Genomic DNA, 6000 nt, shown 5'->3' on the forward strand with positions numbered 1-6000 from the left:
TGAATCTTGTGATGATCATTTAATTATATTACTATAGAAAGCAGCTAACCTTTATTGAAAGTTTCCTTGGTATCATAAATGGTTCTAAGCACTTCACATTTAATCCTCGCAACAACCATACGAGGAGGAAATGAGTACTATCCTCATTTTGTACCTGAAGACACTGAGGCACAGAGTGTAAGGGAATTTACCTGAGGTTGTTCAGCTGGCAAGTGGTGGTCCTGGAATCTGAATGTGGGCGACCTGAGTTCAGAGTGCACACATGTAGATACAGCACCGCCTGTGTTAGTTTCCTATTGCCCCCGCAGCAAATTATAACAAACTGTGGGCTTTAAGTGAAGCACATTTGCTGGCTTACAGTTCTCAAGGTCGGCAGCCCAACAAATTAAGTCCAACAACTTAATACGGCCAAAATTAAGGTACTGGCAGTGCTGCTGTCCTCCTGCACGCTGTAGAACAGATTTCCAGGCCTTCCCAGGCTGAGAGGCTGGCTGCAGTCCCTGCCCTGTGGTCCCTTCACTCTGGTCTCTGCTTCCATTGTCACATTGCCTTCTTCAACACTCCTGACTCCCTCTTATAATGACTCTTGTGATTATAATGGGCCCATCTGGATAATCTGAGATAATTTCTCCATCTCAAGATCCTTAATCACATTTGCAAAATCCCTTTTGCCATGTAAGGTAACATACTCGCAGGTTCTGAGGATTAGGACCGGGACATCTTTGTGGGCCTTGATCTTGCCTGTGCGGGTCCAGCACGCTGCGCCACACCCGGCCCCGGACCAAAGGTCCCGAGCCCCACAGCAGGCCCGCCCCATGCCCAGGAGCTCAGGCCTGTCCGTGCAGACTTCTGCCCGCTTTCATAGAAGTTTCTGTCTTATCTACCTGCTCTCAAGTACCCCTGCTGCCAAGCCCTAAGCAGGGGAGGACTACTTAGTAAACCAGTAGTAAGAACCAAACAGGTGAGGTAGGGGGCCTTGGCCTCTTGCCCCTCAGTTCATCTAGGTTGGGTTCTATACGTTAATCAGGTCCTTAGTTCTAGTTCCCTTCCTCAGTCAGCTGGCTCTGTCCTCATGTGTATGTTTTCTTTACTGCTACTTTACTTTTATTTCTACTCCTAATTCAAGTCAGAGTAATTTCTCTTAGCAACCTTGAATTCATTCTTGCAACCTCTGCAGACAGCCCCTGGTTCCAGGTAAAAGTCTGCCTCGCAGCTGCTCGGACTCAAGGCTCCGTGCTTTCCCTGGGTTCCTTCCAGCGGCAGCCTCTTCCAGACACCTTTTGTCTGTCAGAATAAATTCCCCTCAGAGATGTGGTTTTCAGATTTATTTTTAGCTGCAGAAGAACCATTTGTTGAAATGAAAGCCCGATATATAAAGCAGATGGAGTGGAGCTGCTTGGGGAGGGGTGGAGCCCCCCATCTTCCCCACCCTTCCCCGGGGCCCCTCTGGGCCCAGTTTGAAAACCATGGCTCTGCAGACCCGCCCACTTTAAGTCTTGCCCTGCAGAGTTCAGTTTGCTTCTGCTCAGTTAACTGTCTGCTTTCCTGAGGGTTTCCTCGAGCGCCTTGGCCTTCGTGAGGCATTCTTCCTCTTTGTCTTCCTTTATGCTCTTCGAAGGTCACAATTTTCCAAATAAGCAAAACGTTTTAAGTTCCTCATCCTCTGCCTAGCATGTCACCCCGTGGGGCTTCCTCTCACCTGCTTGTCACCCACCTGTTCGTGGCTGCAGGGATGGAGGCCACACTGAAATTGGCTGGCCAGCTAGTGGCACATCACCTGACCTCCTCTCCATAATGGGAGCATCTTAAGTACTCCACGTTTATAGATTATAGCTTGCTGGTTACTGGACAGTTTGCACATTTTTTTCTAGAGAATACCTTGGAGGAGCAGAAATGTTTCCGCTTCAGAGAGGCCCAGGTTCCAACCTGCCTGTGGGGGTGGGGGTGGGGAGGAGGAGTTGGCAGACCTCTGACAAGCCACATGGGCTCCTTTGTAAAGCTGGTATCAATCCCTGCCCTTGGGCCCTCCAGGCCAGCTTTGAGGTGGGGTTTCCCCCTCAGAAAGCAGCTCTGGACCATGGGGGTTGCCCCAGGAATCCCCATAGCCTCAGGTCATAGGGACCCTGGGCATCTCTGTGGTCCATTTACTGCCCCCCACCCACAGCACCCTGACTCCCATAAGCTTAAACTTCCAGGCCTCTCATCGCGTGGGTTCCAAGTCCTGCTTTTTTCTCACTCAGAATAAGTAATTACTTCCAGGCCTAGTCTTGTATTTGTAATTGTGTATTTTTTTCCTCAAAGAAACCTTCTCAGTTCTGTAAGCTTCAGATCCTACCAACCCTGGATGCGTCCTGCGGCCTCAGGAGTCACCCGGGGACCCAGGGATCCTGTGCTGGGGGAGCCTGTTCTGTGGGAAAAACAGAGACCCTCATCTTTGAGACTTTCCACGGCATTCCTAGTACTTGTGTACGGGGTATCCATGCCAAATGCTCTGGTGGAAGACAGGGAGGCCTAAGTTTTGACCTGCTTCCCATCCCAGCTGCAGCGTGCGCTTCCACTGTGGGACTGTGGGGCACAGGACTCCCAGAAACCCACGAGGCCAGGGAGAGCCTGCTTTCTGCTGCTATTCCCCTTGTGCCACGGGCTCCTGTGTCCAGCTTCGGTGTAAATTCTGGCCAGTCTTTTTGGAAGAAGGATTCAGAACAGGGTTCCTTCTCTCCACGACAGCTTTTCCAGCGGACCTGGATTCCCGGTTTAGCCTCTAACTGGCAATGCTGCCAATGTACTGAGATTCCTAAATCTGGCTTTTAAGTGTCATGTTTTGCAAAATGGGAGTTTGCCTGCCTGGTTAGGTTAGCTTGGGGCCTGTGCACACAGTGCCTGGGGCCCAGCAGGCTCCTCCTATCTGCTCTGCTCTATACCACTTGGCAGCCGTTGGTACAAGTCAGATGTGAAAGCCAGAGATGGCAAATCCTATTTAAAAATGGGTAGTGGCTCTTCTGGATACAGATGGTAGGTTAAAGCCTCCCCACATAACTTCTCTTTTTCAGTTCTTAACACCACCAAACAGAAAGTAGATAAAACCACAGGGGAAATTTATTTTCAGCAATCCACACAATACCCTTCAAATTTGGCATCTAAAGAAAGATACAGAAGATTTTGGAGCAGCAAAGAGTGGCTCAGCACATCTCTACTCCCTACCCTGTCCTCTGTGCCCAGAAATGGACAATCCTGAGCATTCTCCTCAGCACTCTTGAATCTGAAAGGAAACAGGTGTGAATCATGTCCTATATTCTCCCCCTTTGAGGCAGCAGTATTGAACAGTGTGCTGGGGAGAAATGGGGGAAGCAAGCGGCATGATCCATGGATCTGACTCGGCTGGTGGCATCTCCAGAGCAACACCCCAGCTTGGAAAATTGATCCAAAGCCCGAGTTATCCCCCTGCCTTGTAAAAGGTGTTCACCGTCCTTCTCTGCTGCCCCAGTCAGGCGACAGGAGCTTCCTACAGGACAGTAATCAGAACCTCTGGAGAGCAGTGCACAGGTACTCCAGCAGAGCCTGCTCCCTGCTTCGGCTGAGCTCTCTTCTCTCCTTCCCTCCCCTGCAGACTACCAAGAAGTGTACAACATCCAAATACCCAGCCTTTCGTATAGCTCAGAGGGAAAATCATACTGATATCACATAGTGGGGAGACAGCCAGGAAGCCCCCCCTCTCCTGCCATCCCATTATAGCAGCAGAAAGAAGGTCTGGACAGAGCCACCAAACCAAGATGAAGAGAAATGGATGCAAACACATGGCAGCAAACTCATGATAAAGAGAGGGAAAACAGTCAGCAAAATACAGGCTCCTCCTCTCCTCCCAAAAAGAAAATTCCTTAAACTGTTTCACACAAGACATGAATTTAATGAATTAGAGGCTTAAAGATGAGATGATAAAACAGAATTGATGGAAAGGAAACAAATTGAGGACAAAAACAACATCATTATAGGACAAATAAATACATTAGTACCAACAAGAAAGAGAACTGACACATTGAAACTCAAATTACTGAACTGGGGCAGCTAAACAATGTCAAGAAATTTAAGAAATTAGCATTAACAGGAATGGAATAATACAAAGATGATCCAGTATAAGGATTAACTGATATTTCTGAAGAAGAGAAACCAAAAATAGAGCCAAAAGAGAATGTCTAATGCAGAGAAAACAACACTAAAACTGCAGATTGAAACATTATGTCCAGAAAAGCTTGATTGGATGTTTAATACTAAGACATGCCTTAGTTAAATTACTGAACAACAACAAAAATGATGAAGTGTGACATCTTTAGGCATACAAGCAGGAAGGAAAGGTCACCTACATGGGGAAAATTCAGGCTGTTTTCATCTTTTTACCCAGAAGAAAAAGGAACAAAAACTACCATAGTCTAGGGGAAAGAAGGTGGGACCCAAGGATATAACACCCGGCCAAGATATAGTTCCAGTGTAAAGGCAACAGACATTCTTAAGCATCCAAAACCCTTCTCTAAAAAACAGCTTAACAATGAAATGCAGCCCATAAAGACATGAACTGAAATAATTTGCAAATAAAGTAGCCTTGATAAAAGGGCCAGTGATGAGCTTTGAATTCATTTAAATCTAGAATGTATCCCAAGTAACTATGCAATTATGTTTCTACAGAACAGAGTTTGATTGTCCTAAACCTGGACAATGTAACAATAATAACATAAGTAATAGGCAAGGTCAAGGGAAATAAAAAGACTGAAAGAATCATGAGAGCTAACACACACACACACACACACACACACACACACACACACACACACACACACACACATAATTGAAATGTCTAACTTAAAAAAACAACTCCAACATCATGTTTTTCACCATTTTGTTGAATCTTGGAGGTAGGTAACTTTCAGGAAGTAATATCTCCTGTGGTCAAGAAATATTATTTGCAGTTCAACTCTTCCTTCAGTTTCACTTATTTTAAATTCAAGTAAAATAATATTCAGTGCTTTTTGTGAAAATATAGCATCTGTATTATGGTCCAATTCTTATAAAAATCTGTCTGTGATCTCTCCTCCTATCTGTAAAAATGCATAGAAAGCTTTCTGGAATTATGTAATGATATATAAGTTATTTCTGTGGTTGATTGTGAAAGGTAGTATATATAGCTGATTATTTCCTTGTCACTTTTTTATATTTTAATTCTCCAATAAATAGATAAAAATTTAAACATATTAGAAAAAATCTTTTCAGGCATCTCATTGGAACAGAATAAATAGTCAGGGAACAGACTTAGCAGAGATTGCTATATCCTAATGTCTACTCTCCTAACATTTTGTGGAATTTTTAGTTGTGTATATGATGGCCAGAATAAAGACCATATTTCCTAGCTCTGGCCAATGGGATGTAAGCATATGTGACCTGTGGCAGCTTCTGGACTCATTTTAGAGTGTTTACTCATTTTCTCTTTATCCCCGTAATTCCCTCCTGCCACCTGGAATGCAGATATGGCCATATGGGACCATGAGGTCAAGGCCTTTCAAAGCAAACTAACAGGTATGTATAGAATGTCACACCATCTGGCTGCCTACCTGGATAATGTGAGAAAGAAAAGAAAATTCTATCTTGTTGAAGTAAATGAACCTCATCCTAACTGATCCACAGCACTACAGACACATTGAAATCTAGTCTGATACTATTGGCACTGTATAAAGATGAAATGATTGGTGTGGCACCCACATAAACAAATGGACCTAAATGTGACAAGAGATTTGAAACATTAAAACATAGTTTTTCTCTGCCTGCAGCCCACATACGCACCCATTGCCTCATGTGACAAATGACTGTTGCATTCACCTTTGTGTCCCCACAGGTAATTTAAAAATACAAAGAGAATATCTGTGAACTTGAGGTGCAGAAGGATTTTTAAAAATAGGTTTTATGGTGAAAACCATAAAGGAAATAATGGGTAAACTTTACAACATCACTTAAAAC

Source organism: Manis javanica, chromosome 14, assembly GCF_040802235.1.
Source record: "Manis javanica isolate MJ-LG chromosome 14, MJ_LKY, whole genome shotgun sequence".
Classification (NCBI taxonomy): Eukaryota; Metazoa; Chordata; class Mammalia; order Pholidota; family Manidae; genus Manis; species Manis javanica.